Source organism: Ovis aries, chromosome 10 (assembly GCF_016772045.2).
Source record: "Ovis aries strain OAR_USU_Benz2616 breed Rambouillet chromosome 10, ARS-UI_Ramb_v3.0, whole genome shotgun sequence".
NCBI classification, from domain to species: Eukaryota; Metazoa; Chordata; class Mammalia; order Artiodactyla; family Bovidae; genus Ovis; species Ovis aries.
The window spans coordinates 56124762-56151458 of NC_056063.1; the positions used below are offsets into that span (position 1 = coordinate 56124762).

Consider the following 26697-nt stretch of genomic DNA (forward strand, 5'->3'; position numbering starts at 1 on the left):
AACCTTAAATAATACCTCAAAGATCTCACACACCTTTGTCCTACCAAAAATTAAAGAACTGACACTTCTCTCAGGGGGAAAAGGAAATTCTCTAAATCTTGAACTCTCACAAAAGAGGTCCTAGAATGATGAGTTAGCCCTATTGACTCTATTCCAAATCTTTTTGTAGTTTGCATATCCCCAGAAGCAAATCCTGAAGCAAGTATTCAAGTTTAAGAGCTAATTCAAGAGATAATTTCAGGAAACATGAATAGAGGGCAAGAAAGTAGAATAGGGAAGGAAAGACAGCCAGTAACAAAAGCACTACCAGGTTGTTACTGGGCATGACCAGATTTTGCCCTCACTGAGAAAATCTGGGTGCATTTCAGAGTTAGTACCAAGTGGGGAGAGCAAGCTGGAATGTTTATGCACCAAAGTCCCTTCCCTTATTGGTTGAAGGATGTTCGTGCTGCTGCTGCTGCTGCTAAGTTGCTTCAGTCGTGTCCGACTCTGTGCGACCCCATAGATGGCAGTCCATCAGGCTCCACTGTCCCTGGGATTCTCCAGGCAAGAATACTGGAGTGGGTTGCCATTTCCTTCTCCGAAGGATGTTTGTAGGGGGTGTTAATTCTTAGGCTATTGTGGCTTTGGCCAGATAAAATTTACAGACAATGAAACACTGGTGTAGACAGCTGGAAATATAGACAACAGGTATTAGAATGGTAAGTAAAAGGGGATTTGAGTGGGCATCAAGACCAATTGTTTCTCACTTCAAAATCTTACAGAAAAGGAAGCATAGAAATGGAACATGTACACACATGGCTGATTCATGTTGATGCAAGGTAAAAACCACCATAATATTGTAAAGTAATTAGCCTCCAATTAAAATAAATACATTTAAAAAAAGAAATAGAAAGTATAAAACTTTGGTGTTTGCAGTCACCATTTGATAATGATATGTACACAATTCTCTTTTTAGCCTAATTTTTCTTCCCATAACAGCAGGACTAGAACTTTCATTTCTTCTCTGTGACTGTTTCTTCTAGTATCTTATGCCTAAGATAGACCGCATGATTTGATCTCCTAGACATCTGGTTTTCTGTACAAAAATGTTGCAGTTTTGCTCAGTGATTTTTATATCAGTTTCTTTACCATAATCTTGATTTGGAAGTTAATTTGGTTTTATTAAAAAAAGGATGGAGTATAAATTTAGATCCTGAAAGGGAGAAAAAAAAGGAATGTATTAGGAATCATTCTTGTGCTGCCTGTTCTTCTGGTCAGGGCTGATATCACTAATGGATTACATCATTCCCTTTGAGAGACATTTCATCCTGAATTTCAATCACACGTTTGTCAATATCACTAACTCTCCTGTCCTATTGTTCTTCCGTGGAGTTTCTTTACGATGAAAACCACAATTCTCTATCAGTTCACTAGCCTGTTTTCTCTTTGTCTAGCTCCAGGCTGCAGAATGTTTCTGCAGAAGCTCACACACCAAGCAGATGAGTACCATCACCGTTTATGGTTTCCAACTTCATAGGGACCCCATCACGGTGTCTGGCTATGCTTAGATGTCTCCCTACTCAACTCTACTGCTAATTCTCTGAAGAGAAAAATGATTTTTATTCACCACAGCCTTCTTATTGAAAGGATCAGAAAACCATGAGCTTAAACAATTGGGGGTATTTATTAAAATCTTCCTGGGATATCTTACAGAATCAAAGGATGGGAATAGGACTGGTTCTTAGTAACAACTGGAACCCAGAGATTAACTTCCGTTTCTGTCTTGTATTTATTATCTTCTTTGTGAATCTATTTAAAATATTTTTTCTGTGCAGGTCACATCTGTTCTATGTTACCTATGGTGGGAAACGTGGGAAACACACTGACAGAACAAGACATGACATTTAGGTTTCCATGGTAAAACCTGGATTACTAGAAAGACAGTGACTTTTACACTGAAGTTCCTGAATTCTGGGAGAACACAATGAATGGCTGGTTACACTATAGTCTGGTGGCCAGTTCTGGGCTAATCAACTGTGGCCAAGAAGGAATAGTTACAACCAAATAGTTGGGCAGTTCTAGTACAAGCAACATGGATGAAGCAGAGCGGACAGGACAATTACTGGAGCCGTGAGAGGGATTGAAAATACCGTCATAGATAATTGATTCATTAACCTTATCTATTTTCCTTAAAATATAACTATTATTCTAGTCTCAAAAAATGACCTTACTTTCTATCATGAAAATAAAATGACCATGTATGTAAAACTTTATTTGGTGTTTCTTCTATCTCTCCCCATCCTACATTTTTATGATAAAATAGTTTCACTTCATACTTATGGTGAATGTCTAGTTCCATATTATTTATGGTCAATCATATTGTTTCTGAACCAACGCCTACAATTCTTGCCTTTATACTGTTTGCTGCAACCCACACATCTATTGCCAGAGAAAACTCCTGAATCAGTAGGTCTCTACATGCATGCTAAGTCACTTCAGTTGTGTCCAACTCTTTTGCGACTCCATGAACTGTAGCCCCCACCCACCCAGGCTCCTCTGTCCATGGGATTCTCCAGGCAAGAATACTGGAGTGGGTGGCCATTTCCTTCTCCTTAAAAGGTGAAGTGTTAGTACACTCAGTGTGTCTGACTCTTTGCAATCCCATGGACTGTAACCCACAAGGCTCCTTTGTCCATGGAATTCTCCAGGCCAAGAATACTGGAATGGGTAGCCGTTTCCTTCTCCGCAGGATCTTCTAGACCCAGGGATCGAACCCAGGTTTCCTGCATGGCAGGTAGATTCTTTACCATCTGAGCTTCCCACCAGGGAAGCCGTAAAATGCACACATAAGTAGTGTGTTCTCCTTATAGCACCCTTTCTCCAGCTTGTGGACTCTGCTTTAACATCCACTTTTCTTCTACTCCTTTAGTTGCTTTATGGAAGTAAACGAGCAACATTCCCCATCCTTCCCACTTTCTTCTTTAAACTTCCTTCTCTGAAGCCTTGGCACAGACCACACCCTTCTTCAGGGGCTGGGTCTTTGTCCTCCTTGTATCTTCTGCAGTTCTTATGTTCTTATATCTTCCATAACCATGCCTCACACTCAGTTACATTGCTAAGTGGCACTGAGTGACTCAGATGTTAAGTGTCTCATTGCTTCAACACATATAAGTAATACAGAGACAGAAACAAAACTAGAGAATTGTGGAACACATATCAAATTTTTAGTTCTGCCTTTTAAACTTGTAAGGATCCTAGCAATTATAAACACCCCTCTCTGTGAATTTATACCAGCACATTCCTTCCTCTGTGAGGTAGAAAGAAGCAGAAGAGAACCATGTATGTGATATAAATTAGATTAATAGCTTGTATGGAGAAATATATTAGGAGAGAATGTTCATATATTCATAAGTAATTTTATTAGCTTGGTTCCTGGTTTCACTTGCCTGGAGTGTCTTTACTACAAGATATTTTCCATACCTTGAAAGGAATTTAACAAATTCTCTTATTTTCCCAAGTGTGAGAAGAATTAATTCTTCGTGAGGTCAAAATTAGGAAATTGTTTCAGTGGTTTGGATTACAAAAGTCATCCATGTCCTAATGAAGAGCATGGTTCTCATCTGACTGAACTAATTTCTGCATGAATTCAGCATTCAGAATAGTCTTTTGGAGGTAATACTATGTTTTCAATAATTTTATAACATCTTACCTATAGAAACCTATTTAAAAATAAAATTATTTGAAAGGGTAGAAGCTTCAAAATACCAACATAAAACAGTAAGTGGGAAATTTTCTCCTTTACCACTTGAAATTTTAATAGATTGTTTAATCATATTTTACTAGCTATTATCCTCTGGAGTATAACAAATATGTATATTTCATTTTTTTTTAATTTTAGTTTTTATTTTTTAAATTTTAAAATCTTTAATTCTTACATGCATTCCCAAACATGAACCCCCCTCCCACCTCCCTCCCCATAACAACTTTCTGGGTCATCCCCATGCACCAGCCCCAATCATGCTGCATCCTGCGTCAGACATAGACTGGCGATTCAATTCACATGATAGTATACATGTTAGAATGTCATTCTCCCAAATCATCCCACCCTCTCCCTCTCCCTCTGAGTCCAAAAGTCCGTTATACACATCTGTGTCTCTTTCCCTGTCTTGCATACAGGGTCGTCATTGCCATCTTCCTAAATTCCATATATATGTGTTAGTATACTGTATTGGTGTTTTTCTTTCTGGCTTACTTCACTCTGTATAATCGGCTCCAGTTTCATCCATCTCATCAGAACTGATTCAAATGAATTCTTTTTAATGGCTGAGTAATACTCCATTGTGTATATGTACCACAGCTTTCTTATCCATTCATCTGCTGATGGACATCTAGGTTGTTTCCATGTCCTGGCTATTATAAACAGTGCTGTGATGAACATTGGGGTACATGTGTCTCTTTCAATTCTGGTTTCCTCGGTGTGTATGCCCAGAAGTAGGATTGCTGGGTCATAAGGTAGTTCTATTTGCAATTTTTTAAGGAATCTCCACACCGTTCTCCATAGTGGCTGTACTAGTTTGCATTCCCACCAACAGTGTAGGAGGGTTCCCTTTTCTCCACACCCTCTCCAGCATTTATTGCTTGCAGATTTTTGGATCGCAGCCATTCTGACTGGTGTGAAGTGGTACCTCATTGTGGTTTTGATTTGCATTTCTCTAATAATGAGTGATGTTGAGCATCTTTTCATGTGTTTGTTAGCCATCCGTATGTCTTCTTTGGAGAAATGTCTATTTAGTTCTTTGGCCCATTTTTTGATTGGAAAGATGTCACAAAAAAAGAAAACTACAGGCCAATATCTCTGATGAACATAGATGCAAAAATCCTCAACAAAATTCTAGCAATCAGAATCCAACAACACATTAAAAAGATCATACACCATGACCAAGTGGGCTTTACCCCAGGGATGCAAGGATTCTTCAATATCCGCAAATCAATCAATGTAATTCACCACATTAACAAATTGAAAAATAAAAACCATATGATTATCTCAATAGATGCAGAGAAGGCCTTTGACAAAATTCAACATCCATTTATGATAAAAACTCTCCAGAAAGCAGGAATAGAAGGAACATACCTCAACATAATAAAAGCTATCTATGACAAACCCACAGCAAACATTATCCTCAATGGTGAAAAATTGAAAGCATTTCCCCTAAAGTCAGGAACAAGACAAGGGTGTCCACTTTCACCGCTACTATTCAACATAGTTCTGGAAGTTTTGGCCACAGCAATCAGAGCAGAAAAAGAAATAAAAGGAATCCAAATTGGAAAAGAAGAAGTAAAACTCTCACTGTTTGCAGATGACATGATCCTCTACATGGAAAACCCTAAAGACTCCACCAGAAAATTACTAGAGCTCATCAATGAATACAGTAAAGTTACAGGATATAAAATCAACACACAGAAATCCCTTGCATTCCTATACACGAATAATGAGAAAGTAGAAAAAGAAATTAAGGAAACAATTCCATTCACCATTGCAACGAAAAGAATAAAATACTTAGGAATATATCTACCTAAAGAAACTAAAGACCTATATATAGAAAACTATAAAACACTGATGAAAGAAATCAAAGAGGACACTAATAGATGGAGAAATATACCATGTTCATGGATTGGAAGAATCAATATAGTGAAAATGAGTATACTACCCAAAGCAATTTACAAATTCAATGCAATCCCTATCAAGCTACCAGCCACATTTTTCACAGAACTAGAACAAATAATTTCAAGATTTGTATGGAAATACAAAAAACCTCGAATAGCCAAAGCAATCTTGAGAAAGAAGAATGGAACTGGAGGAATCAACTTGCCTGACTTCAGGCTCTACTACAAAGCCACAGTCATCAAGACAGTATGGTACTGGCACAAAGACAGACATATAGATCAATGGAACAAAATAGAAAGCCCAGAGATAAATCCACACACATATGGACACCTTATCTTTGACAAAGGAGGCAAGAATATACGATGGAGTAAAGACAATCTCTTTAACAAGTGGTGCTGGGAAAACTGGTCAACCACTTGTAAAAGAATGAAACTAGATCACTTTCTAACACCGCACACAAAGATATGTATATTTCATTAGCCAAGTTTGGATCAGAAAAATGGAGCCACTCAGAGTGATAAAGACTAGGGGATTTATCAAAGGGCTTTGACTTTACACATCTGTAGGAGCTGAATGAATAGATACAAGCCTGTTTTTCTACACTGGATGCTGGGCCTGAAGTCAGTAGCGCAGGCCACTGGGAAGGAAAGATGCTGAAGTAGTGAGGGGCAGGGCAAGGTGGAACCCACCCATGAAGCTCAGCATAGTTGCTGCTGGTGACTTGAGTGTGAGGCTGGTGTTCTTTACTGTTGAGCCAAACTTGTGGAGCTTATTCAAGGGTCAGAGAAACTGAAAGGGGAGATCTTTTATGAGTTGGAAGAGCAAATGTAGGAGCTGCACGTGGAAGCCTGGGGTTCAGGGAACTCAAAGGCAGAGGAGTTACTAAGGGCTTGCTGAGATACTAAGGACTTAGTTAGTAAGGGCTTAGTAACTTGTTGAGTTACTAAGGGCTTGCTGACTTACTAAGGGCTTACTAAGCTTGCTGGAGTTACTAAGGGCTGGCTGAGATCCCCTTAGACGAGGAAAGCCAGCAGGTCAGAACGATGCCTTCCATGGAATTTCCCATCATAGAAGCATATAACTACTCCCTCTTTCCACCTTTTATTTATTTATTTTTATTATTATTATTATTTTTTAAAGATTTCTTTTAATTGGAGGATAATTGCTTTACAATGTTGTGCTAGTTTCTGCTGTACAACCACATGAATCAGCTATAGGTATACATATATTCCCTCCCTGTTGAGCCTCCCTCCCATCCCTGGATCCCAGCTCTCTAGGTCATCACCGAGCACCTCTGCTGTATAGCAGCTTCCCACTATCTTTCTACCTTTTAGATGTCACTCCAAATATGTCTTGTGACCCACAGGAACCTGAAACAATGCAGGGAAAAGGAATTCTGAGAATCACAGTTCCAAAGATGAGCTGACACACCTTGCATGTAAGTGAATCACCTTGTATAAGTTGAAAACAAAAATGAAATAAAAATGTAAACAATCTCATTTTCTCCCTGGAACAAAGACTTACTATCTTTTGGTCAATGCGATGTTTTCATCAGGCTTCTTATCATAGCTTCAGTGCCTGCTCTCAGATAACATCTCAGGAAGTCTCATGCAGGTCACCTTTCCTCCAGACACACTGGATATCATCTTAATTGCCAAGGATATTAAGAGAAGATAATAAGATAATAGGGGAAGCAACAGCCATTAGATGTGGTAATTGTTAGTCTGGGATCTGGAAGCTTTAAGAAGGATATTGGGTAATAAGGCATCAGAGACTTGCAAGTTTCGCTTCATCCAGTGACCTGATGGGTGTGTTTACCATGACGGTAAAGATCTTATGTTCAAATTCAAACTCAGAGGACTGGAAGACTATTTAAGTTGTCAGGGCAGCCTGTTAGTGGGCCAAGGCTTCCTACAAACCATTAGTGAAAAGTGCAAGGATACAAGTAACACAGCGCAATACACAAAGAGAACTTTGTGCGGCGTGTACAAGATGCGTAATGCTTACAAACTGCCTGAGGCTTTGAAAGCAATTTACTGAGAGAGATTTTACAGTGGCTTCCTTTGGAGCCACTGATAATTAACCAAACAAATAATTCAAAGTATGTCCAATGGGTTTCAGCAAATTTCCCTAAGAATTTTTAATACTGGAGAGTCCTATTATGATTCTGTTGGATCAGTGTCTTCGGTGGTGGTATGTAAACACCCAGGACTTGATTCATGATCATGTGGGTAATAGCTTAAGATCAATATTTTCAATGATGTAATAGAAAAGTGCAAGGAATTTCTGCCTTGTAATAAACAGCAGTTGAGCTTTCTTTGTGGGCAGACACAGTCATTATAAATTCTGCCAAGTCTATAGATTTATGCCTACACAAATGACTGGTGAAAGAGAGAACTTGTTCTCATAATAGCAATGTAGTTTCATCACTTATTAAATACTATAGATTTGTTCATGTATGACACTCAGATACCAAAAGTATTATTCTTACCATTTATCCTCATTTATTCTCACCATTTATTCACATTCACATAAATTCTCACCATTTATTTAGGAGCTGATATTTCTGTTTTGCAGGGGGTCTCATTGTTTTTCTCCATCTTGTTATGGAGGCGTAAAGCTTGTCTTACTCATGCTAAGTGACGTCGTGGAAGTAGATTGGGCTGTAGAGCCAGAAGAATATCTGCTTAAAGGATTTGCTTCATACTAGTTTCTGCTTCTGTAATAACCAGGGAGGAGGGTGTTGAGATCCCCTCTTCTCAGGATGACCCCACGTCACTGAATGTAGTAGAAAGTGAATGAGTTGTAAACAGTAAAGTGAAGCGAAGTTGCTCAGTCACGTCCGACTCTCTGCGACCCCGTGGACTGCAGCCTGCCAGGCTCCTCTGTCCATGGGATTTTTCCAGGCAAGAATACTGGAGTGGGCTGCCACTTCCTTCTCCAGAGGATCTTCCAAACCCAGGGATCGAACTCGGGTCTCCCGCGTTATAGGCAGATGCTTTTACCATCTGTAAACAGTAAAGGACTATGGAAATAACAGTCAATTTATGATTTGTATCTCAGGTCTGTAGCACCTTAAGCATATAGTACAGTGTTAGTCACTTAGTCCTGTCCAACTTTTTGTGATTCCATGGACTGTAGCCTGCCAGGCTCCTCTGTCCATGGAATTCTCCAGGCAAGAATACTGGAGTGAGTTGCCATGACCTTCTCCAGGGGATCTTCCTGACTCAGGGATCAAACCCAGGTCTTCTACATTGTAGGCGGGTTCTTAACTATCTGAGCCACCAGGGAAGATCAAGGGCTAGTGCCAAAGGATGATCATTCATATAAAAGACCTAAATTGTGATGTCTCTTATTTGTGAAATTATCTCATTTACTTCCTTAGACATACTCTTCCTGCTGCTCCTTGAAAGTACACATAATCTGATCTTTCTCATAGTCTGATATTATTTTCTATTTCAGTGAACTGGAAAGTATGGAAATTACATCATATATATATTTTCTATCCTCTTCCTTATTCTAACTGTTCATGTACAGCCTATGCTTCCATTGTGAGTCACATGTTATCTATTTCCAGAGCTGACTTGAAAAATTGAGTTTGGATATGTGGTTCCCTTTTCATTAGATATAACTATCTTTTTCACTCCTTTTCTTCTTCTTACCTGTTCCATTAGCCATCCAGTCCCCCATCCTCTGATCTATCCAGCAGATTTCTGGCAACACTATTTTTAAAAAATCGTGCCTTGATCAATGCGTTTATTGGTTTGTCAACATTCTTGTCCAGCTAGTATCAAGCCCTAAGTTATTCAAAGTCCATTTTCTTTGTTCCTCCTCCTGGGCTATGGAGGCTTCTGGAGAAACTCATGTCTCCTGTATCCAGGTATGCATACATGCTCAGTCAGTTCAGTCGTGTCCGACTGTTTGTAACCTCATGGACTAGAGTCCGCCAGCTCCTCTGTTCATGGAATTTTCCCAACAAGAATACTGGAGTGGGTTGCCATGCCCTCCTCCAGGGGATCTTCCTGACCCAGAGATCGAACCTGATTCTCTGGTGTCTCCTGCATTGCACGTGGATTCTTTACTGCCATGCATGCTTGTAGTTGTACTGTCTGGACTTAGCCCAAGTTCACCCAACCACAGACAAAATAAACAGAGCAGCCAAATAACTCTGTTTCCAAAATGCATTCTCCTGAAACAAGCCTCCACTGCCCACAGGCTCTGCTCTCTTGCATACTGCTCAGGCTCTGACCTATGGCCTCTTCATTCCACTTGTATTTGCCCCGCTTCCAATATTGGCACATAGGTTCATTCTTGTTTCATCTGCTGGCTTGAGTCTCATCTCCATGAGACCGTCATGTTCATACTATTATTAAATCTGAATACCCTGGTTGGGTCCCAGGACTATGTTTTATGAACTTTCCCCATGAATAGCCTCAGAAAAGTAGGTGTTTTTAGGATTTGCTTTTTCCTCAGAAGATCAGAGTTTGACAGTGGTTTCCACCCCTAATTGAACTCACGATTCTCCTTGACCATACCTTTGCTCTCCACTCTAGCCAACATTGTTTTTCACTCCAGTCCTTTTACTATTTTTTTCTTTCCTTTGTTTAAATTTATTTATTTTTAATTGGAGGATTATTGCTTTAAAATATTGTGTTGTTTTCTGCCATTCATCAACATGAATCAACCGTAGGCATACATATGGCCCCTCCCTCTTGAGCCTCCCTCCCACCTCCCACCCCATTCCACCCCTCTAGGTTATCACAGAGCACTGGATTTGAGCTCCCTGTGTCATACAGCAAATCTCCACTCTCTATTTTACATATGGTAATGTATTTATTTCCATGCTACTCTCTCAATCCGTCCCTTCTCCTTCCCTGCCATGTCCAGGAGTCTGTTCTCTATGTCTGCATCTCCATTCGTGGTTTATATCTCACTCTTGCAGCCCCATGGATTGTAGTCCACCGGGCTCCTCTGTCCATGGAATTTCCCAGGTAAGAATTCTGGAGTGGGTTGCCATTTCCTTCTCCAGGGGATCTTCCCGACCCTGGGATCAAACCTGCATCTCCTGTGTTACAGCTGGTCTCCTGCACTGCTGGTGGATTCTTTACCAACTGAGATACCAGGGAAGCCCTCTGCATCTCCATTGCTGCCCTGCAAATAGGTTCATCAGTTCCATCTTTTTGGATTCCATATATATGTGTTAATAAATAATATTTGTCTTTCGTTTTCTAACTTACTTCACTCTATACTAGTTTCATCCACCTTATTAGAACTGAGTCAAATGCATTCCTTTTTATGGCTGAATAATATTCTATTGTATATATGTACCATAATCTCTTTATATATTCATCTGTTCATGAACATCTAGGTTGCTTCCATGTCCTAGTTATTGTAAATAATGCTGCAATGAACAATGGGGTACATGTATCTTTTTCAATTATGGTTTCCTCAGGTTATATGCCCAGTAGCTTTTGCACAGTGAAGAAAACTATAAAGAAAGTGAAAAGACAACCTCAGGATAGGAGAAAAGAATAGCAAACAAAACAACTGACAAAGGATTAATCTCTAAAATATATAAGCAGCTCATTCAGCTCAATACCAGAAAAACAAAAAAGCTAATAAAAAAAGGGCAGAAGACCTAAACAGACATTTTTCCAAAGACATAGAGATGGCTAATAAATACATGAAAAGATGCTCAATATTGCTCATTATTAGAGAAATGCAAATTACAATGAGATATCACCTCACACCAATCAGAGTGGCCATCATCAAAAAATCTACAAGCGATAAATACTGGAGAGGGTGTGGGGACAAGGGAATCCTCTTGCACTGTTGGTGGGAGAACAGTATGGAGATTCCTTAAAAAACTAAGAATAAAACTACCAGGCCTTTTACTTTTAACCAGTGACTTTGTCTTTTACTTGCTAGAAAAACAGCTGTGAAAGTGCATAGTACCATCACCCAGGGACCACCTTTTTGGCACCAGGGACAGTTTCATGGAAGACAGTTTTTCCATGGACTGGTGGGGGACATGGTTTTGGGATGATTCAAGCACATTACATTTATTGTGCACTTTATTTCTCTCATTATTACATCAGATCCACCTCAGATCATCAGACATTAGATGCTGGAGGTTGAAGACCACTGACTCAGCCCCTCCTTACCATCATAATCTATGTCCTCAGCAATCTGACAGTTTTTTCTGGACAAGTCTCAGAGGAAGGGATTTTCTTTGTCCTCTTCAAGGGTCTTCCTTCTCTACTCTCTGACAGCGTCATTCTACAGGCTTCTTTTCAGGCTACAAATATTGACTTTTTCCTATGTTTTGTAACACACACACCTACCACCTTGAACCCCATGTATCACACTCTCTTTTTTGTTTTTGTTTTCTTCCTCAATTCTCATAGAAGTCGCTTCTCTCAACTGTTTCATCTCATGTCTAATCACCTTCTCCAAGATGGACTACTTTTGCTGCTGTTTTCTTCAAAGTAGACATTAATAGGAGGGTTGGCTTTAAGACATTTTGTGAATGAGTAATACACTGACAAATTTTCTCATCCATTTGCTCACAATTCCTCAATAATTCTGGCATTTTACAGCTCACAAGCTCAGTTCCCTCCTGGTGCTCTATGATGGTATAATTTCCTTATAGAGTAACTATATCCAGATTTTTCTTATTCAGTTGCCACCTCCCCAGGTCCCCCCTACATTATCAAATTCTGCTGTCTATTTCCTTTTAGTCACTATAAAAGACTACTTGCCCAATCTTATACAGGCTGATACCAGTGTTTTGTAATGGCTTAATGTACTATACCTCACAGACTATGGTAATCACTTTAATAAAGATCCCAAAAGTACATTATCACAATATTATCATTATTATTATTATATAACAATTATTATTTGATGTCAATATGGAGACCCTATGGTAGATTATAGCAGAGAGAGAATTTTGGTTGTAGTTACATTTTTCTTTTTTGGAACCAAAATATTTTTTAAAAATGTGAGTCACATATGGTCCAAATTATTTTGCCCATAGTTTAGCTCTTTTCTGAAAAAAAAGTTTTGGAGAAAGGGATTGAAGAAGAGAAGTAACAAACAATTATCTTAATAAATACCTTTTTTAAAATAGTTTTTATCTGATTTTTTTCCTCATTATTCCTAATTTTCCTGAAATTTTATTTTCTTTTTAACATTTATTTCCTAAATAATATGCCTTGATGACTACTTGTGTGTATCCTAAAGTGAGCCTGACTTCTCAGGAAAGGATTCTTCATTTTAGCTTTCATATAACTCTTTCACTTCTCCTTACTATTTGTATACATAGTAAGAATCCAATATATTTTTATGGGAACAAAATTATTGTAAACAAATATAAATACCCAGGAAATCATTTATAGAAAAATAATATGCACTTAGCATCTGTCAGTAACCCACTTATTTTGGTTTTGGTCACTCCAGCAACATTTGAGGACCAAAAAAAAAAAAAAAAGTGTGAATTCAATTTCATATTGACATCGGATTGGGTTTTATTGTTGTGTTATGTGATCTCTCTAAACTAGATGTTAAAACTCTCATTTGTAAGTCTAATGAGCATGACAGTACATATGTGAAGTATGCTGAAGCAGATATATTCATTTACATTTTCAATTTGGAATCTGAGGCACTGTACGGTTACAAAAAGGTACGTCAGTTCCAAGTGACAGGCTGTAAGCTCCTTCAGGTCAAAAATGAAAGTGTAGTCCCTCAGTTGTGTCTGATTCTTTACAACCCCTTGGATTGTAGCCCGCCAGGCTCCTCTGTCCATGGGATTCTCCAGACAAGCATATTGGAATGGGTATCAGTTGCCTTCTCCAGGGAATCTTCCTGACCCAAGGATTGAAGCCAGGTCTCCTGTATTGCATGTAGATTCCTTACCATCTAAGACACCAGGGAAGCCCTTCAGGTCAGAGGCTATGACTTATTTTAGCCTGCTTTCTTGAACCTGTGTATCTATATGTGGTTAGTACTCAGTAAAAATGTGTGGGCCTGAAACATTCAGAGTTGGCCCTGCCTCTTCTGACCTTCTGCCTAGAGTTTTTTCCATGGCACTATTTTGCTATATAAAGAGGAAGTTGCAAATTGGAAGTGGGCTCCTTATTAAACTTGACCTACAGCCTGTAGCCTTGGGCACTCCAAGATTGAACAATGGGCTTTCTAAATAGTTACAGGGTTATTGTGGGAAGGGTACTTTGTATCATTCATATCTACCTGCCTTTTGCTGATGGGACAAACTACTCCAGTTCATGATTTTTGGCTCCTCTTATTCTTAACAGAATTCAGTATGTGGATTATAACCAACACTGCTGATCCCCAGCCAAATCTGCACCAGCTAATGACTTTTTGCTGCCACCACATATTAGTTTTAGCAACTAGTCATGGCCACGTTTCATATAGCCTTCAGGAAAATCCTCTAGATGTTGAAATGAAAATAGGTGAGTGGGGGAATTGGTGTATAAGGGGCACATTTCAGAGACTGAAGCTCAAGGGGGCATATGTATTATTGGTTTGGTACAAATCAGGTCCAGGAATCAGGAACTGCTTGTAAGTAACATAGGTAGAGATGCCAACCACCTGGCCATGATGGTGTGACTATTCCACAAGACCCCTAAATGCAGATGTTCATTATATTTCATTTACATGAATCCCAGAGGTTTTCATTTAAATCTGTGTAACTACCTTGATTGCCTAAAGTACACATCTGTTTTCTGAATGGAGTGATTAGTCATTTATATTACTGATGTTTCAAACTTTGAAATGTTCTTTATATATACTGTGTATGTTAGAAAAAACAAGAACAACAACCAGACATTCTGTTCTTAGTACTTACACATTTATTTTTAGTTTATAGGATGGAAGATGTTTGTTTTTAAAAAATAAAATTTAACCTTCTTAGTCTGGGGAAACTAAGAGTTAGACAAATCTTTAACACCACCGTTAGTCTAGTGTGTATAACTAAAGTATGGAGTATATGCATTTAGTTCATAATTAGAAATCAAGGTGTGAGCATGTCTATGAAACAGACAAAATTATTATTTCCTCTAAACGTACGTGTCATAATATAGCAAACAAAAATAATCGTGATTGGTTCAGTCTATAAATTATAGAGAAAAAGTGTTTTACCCACAAAACATGAGTTTTAACCGTCTTGATAATTTTTTTTCTTTTTTTGGTAGTGGTTTCCATTGCCACTGAAATTTAAGTGATTTGAGATTCGGATTTCTCATAATTTTGTGCTAGTCTTTTTTGTTTATCTGGCTAGCTTTCATGGCTCAAAACTATTCTATTACTTTGTTAAAGGAGCCCCATACCCCTTGACTAGATCATGAAATATGAGAAGAAGGCAGAAATTTTGACACATCAAAAAATCATACTATCTTTTTCATGTCAAGTTTCATGATTGGAAACTAGGAATCTTATAGAAACAATGCAAAAAATTGTCTAAGGCAAGAAAGCACAAACACAATGTAAAAGTAAATCATTTAGTAACCTCTCTTTCTCAGGAGAAAAATCATCTGCTGTTTCACCATTAATGTCAATAGTTCACAGATGTTCATGAGAGCTACAGCACTGGATCAAGAAAATCTCGTTTGCTGTAGCAAAATAGATTTTATAATAAAAGATATTTCTTTCTACTTATCAATGTATTTAAGGCTACTTTAATCTCTGTCTTCATCTAATTTATCATTGTTCATAGTCGCTCAGTTGTGTCTGACTCTTTGCAACCTTTTGGACTATAGCCCACCAGGCTCTTCTGACTGTGGGATTTTTCAGGCAAGAACAATGGAGTGGGTTGCCGTTTCCTCCATCCCGCATATCCTGTGTCTCCTGCATTGCAGGTGGATTTTTTCTCTGCTGAGCCATTGTGGGAACCCCCCAATTCATCTTTAACATATAACAAATTGCACTTGGGATTTAATTTCCAACATATAATGTATAAAGGTATGCATATTTATCATTCCTTCAGTGTCTGTGTTTTCTTTCTAATCCCTCAAAAGGATGTTATTATAAAAATAAATGAAATCTCAGCTTCCATATAATCTTTTGGTTTTACTATTACCTGATGGGAAATATGCTGACCATCAAATTGAACAGGCAGATATACAATAAGTCAAGGAGGGGGCTAGTGAGCAGAAATTTAATGATGTTCAGAAGAAGAACCAAAAGTTTAAGGAAGTAGATGCCTTTTTGGTTTATTCAAGGGGAGATCTCATTTGTAGCTCGAATGGCTTCAGATTCTTCCCAGAAATTGTAAGGTCAAGGACAGGAGAGGCCATAAGATTGGGCAAGAGAATAGCAATAATAGCTTGGTGAACTTTTAAAGAAATCAAAATGCTATAGAGCTTTGACTCAACTGAAGCAAAATAGAAGTTACTTCATTGACATTATAGGATAGAAAATGGGAAGGAAAGGCAAAGCAGGAGACCACTGTCCACTGTGGATTAGTTAATTTCTGTGTCCACTGTGGATCAGTTAATTTCTCCATGGCTGCTTTGGAACTCTGGCCATTAACACACCAACCATGTGAATTTATCTGCAATAGGTCGATATGCTTTGCCTGGCTGGAAGGCCACTTAATGGTCCCCACTAATGACATTCTGCCTGTGCTAATGGTTACTTCAGTCAAACAATGAAAAATCCCTGTACTCAGTTTCCAGATATCAGTGTGTGATTTCATGTGAGTTGTTACAACAGTGCCTGGAATTCTATTCTCATACGATGGTCAGTTCAGCTCAGTCGCTTAGTCATGTCTGAGTCTGCGACCCCATGGAGTGCAGCATGCTAGGCTTCCCTGTCCATCACCAACTCCTAAAGCTTGCTCAAACTCATGTCCATCGAGTTGGTGATGCCATCCAACCATCTCATCCTTTGTCATCTCCTCCTCTTCCTGCCTTCAATCTTTCCTAGTACCAGGGTCTTTTCAAATGAGTCAGTTCTTCACATCAGCTGGCCAAAGTAGTGGAGTTTCAGCTTCAGCACCAGTCCTTCCAATGAATATTCAGGACTGATTTCCTTTAGGATTGACTGGTTGGATCTGTTTGCAGTCCAAGAGACTCTCAAGAGTCTTCTCCAACACCACAGTTCAAAAGCATCAGTTCTTCTGTGCTCAGCTTTCTTTATAGTCCAACTCTCACATCTATACAGGACTACTGGAAAAACCATAGCTTTGACTAGATTGACCTTTGTTTAATTTACATTTCAATAGGTAAGGTGGCCACCCAGCAATGCATGGTACAAGCACAATGCTGCATGAAGGAAAACACTGTGTTTTATGAGACAAATATATTAGTTATTTCCAGGAGCCTGCACAATGTTCTGCACTAAGTAAAACAATATGATTCAAAAGATGTAAAGAAAACAAACTGGAGGGCCATAAGAGCAAAGTAAAGAGAGTTTCTTAGAAGATATATTTATATTTGAAAATTTACATAAAATAATATATTTTTCCCCAAGTTTCCGAGATGTTTCATCCAAGTTACAAGTCAGAGGAGAATGAAAGTTTCAGGAAAAGCAATTATTTAAGTGAATAGCCAATTTTTTCCATGGTATTAGATTTGTCTTAGTATCATGGATCTACAACTATAACACCTACTTGAAATAACATTCATTTTAATATAGAAATGCCCCCCTACACACACACCTCCAATGGCTCAGCAGATAAAGAATCTTCCTGCAATGTAGGAGACCCAGGAAATGCCAGTTCAATCTCTGGGTCAGGAAGATTGCCTGGAGGAGGAAATGGCAACCCACTCCGGTATTCTGGCTAGTAAAATCCCATGGACAGAGGATTCTGGTGGACTATAGTCCATCTGGTCCCGAAGAGTCAGACACAACTGAGCATATTAACATTATATCAGTCATTGTAATATAAACTATTTGGAAAATATTAGAAAGTATAAGGAATATATACACAGATAAATCAGAAGTAACCCTCTTAATAATTTTGGTGTATATCTTTCTAGTCATTTCACTTTCTTTTTCATAAATATTTATAAAAATGAGATATTTAGGGGTACTATTCTCCATTTTTTATGTGGGGAACAGTTTTCTGAATACTGATAGTTGTGGGATGTCTCTTCTTGAACATGACAAATTGACTGGCATTCTTTGGAAGAGCGGTAGTCTTTGAAAGGTCCTTCCACTCCATCTTTTGCTCAACATGAAGACTCAGTGGATAGCCTTCTTTAGTTCAGTTCAGTTCAGTTCAGTTCAGTCGCTCAGTTGTGTCCGACTCTTTGCGACCCCATGAATCGCAGCACGCCAGGCCTCCCTGTCCATCACCAACTCCCGGAGTTCACTCAGACTCATGTCCATAGAGTCCGTGATGCCATCCAGCCATCTCATCCTGGGTCGTCCCCTTCTCCTCCTGCCCCCAATCTCTCCCAGCACCAGAGTCTTTTACAATGAGTCAACTCTTCTCATGAGGTGGCCAAAGTACTGGAATTTCAGCTTTAGCGTCATTCCTTCCAAAGAAATCCCAGGGTTGATCTCCTTCAGAATGGACTGGTTGGATCTCCTTGCAGTCCAAGGGACCCTCAAGAGTCTTCTCCAACACCGCAGTTCAAAAGCATCAATTCTTCGGTGCTCAGCCTTCTTCACAGTCCAACTCTCACATCCATACATGACCAGAGGAAAAATCATAGCCTTGACTAGACGGACCTTAATCGGCAAAGTAATGTCTCTGCTTTTGAATATGCTATCTAGATTGGTCATAATTTTTCTTCCAAGGAGTAAGCGTTTTTAATTTCATGGCTGCAGTCACCATCTGCAGTGATATTGGAGCTGAAAAAAATAAAGTCTGACACTGTTTCCCCTGTTTCCCCGTCTATTTGCCATGAAGTGATGGGACCGGATGCCATGATCTTCATTTTCTTAATGTTGAGCTTTAGGCCAACTTTATCGCTCTCCTCTTTCACTTTCATCAAGAGGCTTTTTAGCTCCTCTTCGCTTTCTGCCATAAGGGTGGTGTCATCTGCATATCTGAGGTTATTGACATTTCCCAAACCAAAACTTCACACCATTCCGCTCCATGGCTGAGCTAAATTGCAGATGCTCTTTGTTCTTTGTTTCTGCCAAAATCTCAATATTAGGGATTGTTTCTGAAATAAGGAAATACTTTTCCATTAATTTTAGCAATTTGGTCTATCCATATTTTTTTCTATCATAGTTTCTCAAATAATTATGGCATTGGAAGCATAAAATTTGACATTATTTTTGAAAGTATAATAGGAAAAACATACTCTTTAACACTCTAGTAACTTCTTTTTTAAATTGTACATATCCTCAGTTAAATTGATCACAAATTTAAGTAGTGATATTAGGAAAGTCAAATTTACTATTAATCTTAATGATTAATCTTCTTAAACTGATTTAGGCATGAAGATAAATTATGGCTAAGACCTGAAAAAATACTGTCCACATAATATCTTACAACACTGTAAGATAGGATGTATCTAAACTGGGAATACTTTAGGTAATTTTCAATACTCATTCAGGCTCAATGAGATGTAAAGAGGTCATTTCATTTTTAACTTGTATAATGCTTTCTTGGGGATGTGGGAGTATATATTAGCAGGTTGGGGAAATTGTTTAGCAAATTTACAAGCCTGCACCATGCTATGCTTCAATATTTCCTGCTTTATATATTGAGTCCCAGTGTTACCTTTTCCTAAAATTAATACCAGTTAAGAAATTTTTAAGAAGCACATATGAAAATGTTTTAGTTGGATACATGCTATGAAATTTCATCCTTAATCTATTGTTTCACAACCCGATATACTACATGTTCTCCATCAGTTATAAATATCTTTCATGCCTTCATCTTCAATAAACTTTTAAAAGATTATTTCAGAAGAGTGCTTAGGAGTTTCTAAATGCTTTTTAGTGATTTTTTTTTTTTTTAAATTTAGCATGTTTGTGAACCCAGTTTCTGTGTAACTGCCTTGGCTTTGATCTTGGTTGCTGATTTTTCACCTAGTCTTTGTGGCTCTGAACTTTTTGCTATTCCTTAGACAAAACTTTGTTTCTCATGAATCTTCCTCTCCTGCATTGATAAAGTATTATGCTTATTGCCAGTGTAATGTGTTAGCCATAAGATCATTCTTGAATTGCTTCTGGTATTTGTATCCATTTTACGCAAGTTCTTCTGATCACCCATCGGAACTAATACCTGTGCTAGTGATTCCACGGTAAGCAAGACACCCAAAGTCTCCAACTTGACAATTTAGTGGGAGAGATAGAAAAATATCAAAGAAGAGCATTAAATAATATCGGGGTGTAGTAAATGCTCTGAAGAAAAACAAAGGACCATAGTGGAAGGAGAGTGAAGGAGATGGCCCTGTAGACAGGATGGCCAAAGGCATTTTCTCTGAGGTTACTGTTGAATATAAAACTTATGAAATGAGAGAGTGTACAACGTAATTTTCCCCGCAGAGGAAACAGCAAGTATAAATACCCTAAGGTTTGTGTGCTTTCCATGTCTCCTGAGAAGACCAGTAGAGCTAAGCACAGGGAGACAAAGAAAAGGGATAAAAATGAGGTCAAAGAGGAAATCTGGGATCAAAACATGCAGGACCTAAGCCATGGTAAGTCCAACCTGTTTGCATTGGTACAACTAAACTCATTTAAATATAAAAATTCTTCTAAGAATATTATTGAGAAAATAGCTGCTACTCCAGTATCCTTTATCATCTCTTTGCCTTGGCAGATGCTCTGATACTCCCCTCAGGATTGATTCAGGAATGGTTGGTGATATTGTATCACTTTTTTAAAAATTTAATTTTTACTGGAGTACAGGTGCTTTACAATGAATGCTGTGTTAGGCTTCCTTGGTGGTGCAGTGAAGAATCAGCCTGCAATTCAGGAGACCCGAGTTTGATCCCTGGGTTAGGAAGATCACCTGGAGAAGGAGGTGGTTACCCATTCCAGTATTCTTGCCTGGAGAATCCCATGGACAGAGGCTACAGTCCATGAGGTTGCAAAGAATTGCACATGACTGAGTTAGTTTCTACTGTACAGCAGCATGAATCAGCCATAAGTATACATATTCCCCTCTCGTTTGGATTTCCTTCCCATTCAGGTCACCATAGTGTATTAAACAGAGTTCCCTGTGCTATACAGTAGGTTCTCATCAGTTATCTATTTTATGCATAATATCAATAGTGTATATGTATCAATCCTAATCTCCCAATTCACCTCATTCCCCTTTACCCCCATAGTATCTATCTCATTGGTGTCTCTATTTCTGCTTTGCAAATAAGATCATCTATACCATTACTTATTAAACGTCTTCAATGTCATCCCTAACAGTGAGGACTGAAGTCTCTAGTCTATGTGTTATGAAGAGCTACTGAAGAATCTTAAGTAATGGGCAAGAGGTATGTATGACACATTGTGATTTAAAAAATCAGAACAGACTAGGGAAATGGAAGAACTTGAAGTAAGACAACATCTATTAATAGGAAGCTACTATAGAAGTCCAGGCAATAGATAACAGTATCTTGGACTAAAACAGGGATTGGAGAAACTGAGGCTTGGGCAGAATTAGAACATACTTTGATAGTCATATTGGCTAGGTATGCTAGACTGGGCTGTTATAACAAATAGAACTGCCGATGTATAATGCCCTCAAACAAAGAAGGAACAATAATACCATTTGTATAAACAGAAGTTCATTAAGCAGTCTGGAGTTGAAAATCCAGATAGTTTAACAAGAATACAAGGCCAATGAATGACTGGATTTATGGACATTTGATTTAAAATCTTCAACAGCATTAAGAATTGAATTTTCTCGTCTAAATCTGAAGAAGACGATGAAGGCTGATAAGGTCAGAATCAATTTTACAAATGGTACAGAAATTGATGTGATTGTTGAAATAAGGGTTTTCTTTAACTTTCTTGAAAAAGACTCATATTATAGGATTTCCTGCTGCCTTAAGTGCAGTAATACCATGAAAGGGTAATGTGCAATTTCTTCTTAATTTAATTTAAAATAAAAGGCCGTAAGACAAAAGAAGTACTCTATTTGTTAGAAAAGAATTCTCCAGAAGACTTGTGGGAGAGTACCATTTTAAATCACCCATTTGTATGTTTCTGTTTACCAAAGCCTGTACTTAACCCAGATAAAGAATGCTTAACTGCAAGAAAAGGTTTTTAAAGCAATATATTTTATAATAAATAAAAGTAATCATCATAAGCCATATTATCTTTCTTTTGCTACCTTGAAATTCTCTCTTGCCTCCCTCTCACATCTTTGAGGATTTTTTTCTGGTCTTTGCATTTTCATTATCTTTAAATATAATTCCTTCACTTGTGTGGATTTTGAGACTGTGTTTTATTGTCTACATTATTATACAGTTCAATTCTTCTAGTTTATTCATATTTTGTCAACACTCAAGATGCTTGATTCATTTCTTTGTGTTCAGAAAAGAATGAAATATATGATCACAGCTCTTTTTTGATTACTCTGGTTTACTCAAGGTAAATGTGTTATTCTCTTCTCTGTCATTTGTTTCATTACTTTATTTACAAATTTTTTATTTTTGGCTTCACTGTGTAACATGTAGGATCTTAATTTCCTAACCAGGGATTGAAGCTGCATCCCCCTGTATTGGAAGTGTGGAGTCTTAACACTGGATTTCCAGGGAAGTCTCTTCTATTACTTTAGGAATACAGTAGAATATTAGTCGACACTCCGCCATGACTAAGTGCAGACCAGTTCCATCTGGAAAAACACAATTGAGCATGTTCTTTACAAAGATGGGGGCTCTTTCCTGGAGTAAATGTAAGTAGAGACATACGAACGTTTCCTCACAACTGCGACGAGCTTCGAACCCTCTACTTCCTTAGAAGTCCAGGTGCCCCTACACCACTCCAAGAGTGCACTAGCTATTCTGATTACATTTGACTTCTAAACCCACCTTTCTAGAATTCCCATGGTAATAACAATAACAATAGGATGATTAATATATACTGAGAGCTTAATATACGCCAGTTTTAATGCTTTTTGTACACTATCTCATTTAACTCTTGTAACAATCCAATGGGTTAAGTTTCATTGCCAACCTTTCAAACATAAGGAAACCAAGGCTTTGGAGGCTAAGAGAGACTGCAGAGTCATACCTCCAAGTTACATGAGCAGTAAATGGCAGATCCAGGATTCAAACCCAAATCCAGGAAAGGCTCATTGCAAAGACTTTATTCTTAATGACTGTACTTCAACACCTTTTTTCAACCTTGGGCTTAAAAATTCAAAAATATCCTCATGTTTTAGTTACAGAAAATTTAGAGCCTTCTTCCTGGATTTCAAAATACAAATAACTGTAGCTAACATGGATTAAGCCCCTATTATGGAGCCAGGAAATGTTTTTAGCTGTTTACATGCATCATCTAACTTATATCACAAGATGACTTTGAAGTTATATCTTTAAATTTTTTTAAAATTTTATAATTCGGGAAACTGAACTTTGAAGATATTAAAACACTGTGCAAAAGCACTCAGTTGGTAGATTATGGATTTGTGATTCAAACTCAAGCCTACCTGATGACAGGAAGGATATACTTTCCCATTTCTGCATGATAGCGATTTCCGAGCAATGTAAACTGAACTGGTCTGAAGGGTAAGCTTGTGTTAAAGGATGTAAAAGATTACTGAGTAGGTCTGAAAAAAACTTTAGAGTAAGGTAGGGATTTATTTCTACATGTTTTTACTTTCCAAAGGTGGATAAAATCTGGAGTTATGGAGCCATCTGCTCACATTCCAAATAATTATAAAACATTAGGGAGCAAGGGTTTCTTTACCTCTGTTGGGGTGGGGGAAAGTAGGTAGCCTATAGAAGCTTCCAGATTCATAGCTTTGGGTTCCTCATCTGTGGTATAAGAGCTCTCTGTGCACACATAAGGTATTTCTACTTCTTTCCCATAAGCAAGTTTGGGGTATTGTTCAAGTCAGTGGAGTGGGGTGGCCATGAGGGATATCTTGACATTTAGAAGACCAAAGAAGGACAAACAGCTTCTGGAGGATAAGTGGTGGGAATCTGGGTACAACATAAAGCTTGGAAGGGGCTCAAATTCAAGACTTCTCATTTTGTCTAGAACCAACTCAGCCTTGAAGGGGGACAATTAAATGTGTATGGCATGATCATTTTTCATTAATTGACATAAATCACTTAGTTTAGTCCCTTATTTTATTTACAATGGAATGCATAATATAAGTAATGGTTTAAGTTTTTAAAAAATGAACAAAATATAAATTATGTGGTGTGTGTGTGTGTGTGCATGTGTATGCCTGTGTCCTATATATTGTGTAGTGCCAAGAGTTTGGATCTGATATACCAGGGGGTGAACTCTGGTTCTATTTCCAACGTTTATATGTGACCCTGAACAAGGTATTTAATCTCCTTGGTCTTCAGTCTTCATGTTCTTTACACTAAACTATCACAAAGGTTATACGAATTCATGTATGTAAAACATATAGTACTGGGTGGAGCAAATACTAGGTGGTCAGTAAATATTACTTATTACTAATATCACACCATTATACCTTGTTAATTATAACGAGATACAGTAATTCTTCATGTTGCCAAGTCTTTGTTTTTAGCATGGTAGGACCCAGTAGTTGTGGGCTTCCCAGGTGGCACTTGTGGTAGACAACCTGCCTGCCAATGCAGGAGACTTAAGAGACCTGGGTTGGGAAGATCCCCTGGAGTAGGAAATGAAAACCCACTCTGTATCCTTGCCTGGAGAACTCCATGGACAGAGGAGCCTGGCGGACCACAGTCCATAGGGTCACGAAGAGTCAAACTGAGTGACTTCAGCATGCAGGCAACACTGAGTAGCTGTAGAAACCTAAAAATGTTTCTTTTTAGCTACCTTACACATTATTCTTGGTAAAACATGAGATTCTCATATGTGTTTCTCAGTTTTCTCAAATCATCACACATCCTACTTCAGGTCCTAGGCAGCCATCACTGCTGCTGCTGCTGCTGCTGCTGCTAAGTCACTTCAGTCGTGTCCGACTCTGTGCGACCCCACAGACGGCAGCCCACCAAGCTCCCCCGTCCCTGGGATTCTCCAGGCAAGAACACTGGAGTGGGTTGCCATTTCCTTCTCCAATGCATGAAAGTGAAAATTGGAAGTGAAGTCGCTCAGTCCGACCCTCAGCGACCCCATGGACTGCAGCCTTCCAGGCTCCTCTGTCCATGGGATTTTCCAGGCAAGAGTACTGGAGTGGGGTGCCATTGCCTTCTCCAAGGCAGCCATCACAGGACACATTTACTTCATTTTTAGGAGTTTAGAAGCTAATGGCCCCATTGCAAATCCCTTGACATTTTAAACCAAGCCAAATAAAGCAAGCAGGAGAGTATTTTACATGAATTCTCCAAACAGAGAGGGTTATCAAGTTCATTTACATGTTTACCAAGGCTGCCAGCCATCCTGACTGTTTAGAGGAGGACTGTTTTTATATGAACTGCACTGTTTCTGATGGTCTGTTGGCAGTAAAACAGCATGAAATCTCACTCATCATTATTACTTACTCAGTGGACCTGTTTTTCATCAGTGAAGTTTGGCATTTAATCAGAGTTTGGGGTGCATCATTTCTGAACATGTATACACTGCTAGAGGCAAGAAAAATCATTAAAATTTGGCTCTTGGTATAATGACGAGGTGCATGAATGGGGGTGGAAGTTGTAAAGGACTATAAAACTGTTAAAGTTGGTGTGTGGGAAGGAGAAATTATTTGTAAAACTCATAAACCTCTTTAGCCAAAATATCTATTACATGCTAACTGGCACTAATGAGCTGTTTTCAAAGTCCAGGTCAGTAGAATATGTATTTACTTCTCTTTCTGTGTAAGCGAACAAAAAGGAACTGCAGGTTATCCTTACTGTTTCTGAGGGAAAAACCAAGCAACCTTATTTCTGAAAATTTAAGGCATAGGTCAAAGTAAAAACATATTATTTTTAGAAACTATTATGTCAGTAGCAAGAATTTCACGTAAGGTTTTGCACTGAGATTTTTCTAAACCATCTTATTTTCATCAATAGGTAAAGAAATGAATTCCCAAATTTTTAACATATCAATATTAAATTTAAAAATTTTAAGTGTCTATAAGTTCAGTTCACTTCAGTCACTTAGTCGTGTCCGACTCTTTGTGACCCCATGGACCACAGCATGCTAGGCCTCCCTGTCCATCACCAACTTCCGTAGTTTACCCAAACTCATGTCCATTGATTGAGTTGGTGATGCCATCCAACCCTCTCATCCTCTGTCGTCCCCTTCTCCTCCAGCCTTCACTCTTTCTCAACATCAGGGTCTTTTCCAATGAGTCACTTCTTTGCATTAGGTGGCCAAAGTATTGGAGTTTCAGCTTCAACATCAGTCCTTCCAATGAATATTCAGGACTGATTTCCTTTAGAATGGACTGGTTAGATCTCCTTGCAGTCCAACTCGAGAGTCTTCTCCAACACCACAGTTCAAAAACATCAATTCTTTGATGCTCAGCTTTCTTTATAGTCCAACTGTCACATCCATACATGAAGTGTGTAGTTGCTCAGTCGTGTCTGACTCTTTGCGACCCCACAGACTGTAGCCTACCAGGCTTCTCTGTCCATGTGATTTTCCAGGCAATAGTACCGGAGTGGATTGCCATTTCCTTCTCCAGGGGATCTTCCCAACCCAGGGCTCGAACCCGGGTCTCCCGCATTGTAGACAGACGCTTTACTGTCTGAGCCACCAGGGAAGTCTTAAATAAAGTGATGTACTGGCAAAACCATAACCTTGACTAGACAGACCTTTATTGGCACAGTAACGTCTCTGCTTTTCAATATGCTGTCTAGGTTGGTCATAACTTTTCTTCCAAGGAGTAAGCATATTTTTATTTCATGGCTGCAATCACCATCTGCAGTGAGTTTAGGGCCCCCCAAAATAAAGTCTGCCACTGTCTCCACTGTTTATCCATCTATTCGCCATGAAGTGATGGGACCGGATGCCATGATCTTAGTTTTCTGAAT

At 38.6% G+C, this 26697-nt stretch overlaps 1 long non-coding RNA gene across 2 annotated transcripts in view; it reads left to right on the top strand.

Annotated features, from left to right (window-relative positions):
• The window catches only part of LOC132657263 (uncharacterized), a 186085-nt gene that overhangs the window by 105929 nt on the left and 53459 nt on the right, over positions 1-26697 (top strand). Inside the window, exon 6 of one of the 2 annotated variants that reach the window (XR_009595147.1) lies at positions 7014-7146. The exons of the other annotated variant lie outside the window; for it this stretch is intronic. This is a non-coding gene — a long non-coding RNA (uncharacterized LOC132657263). Of the gene's footprint in view, positions 1-7013; positions 7147-26697 lie in introns of those variants that run through there. 2 annotated transcript variants of the gene reach the window in all.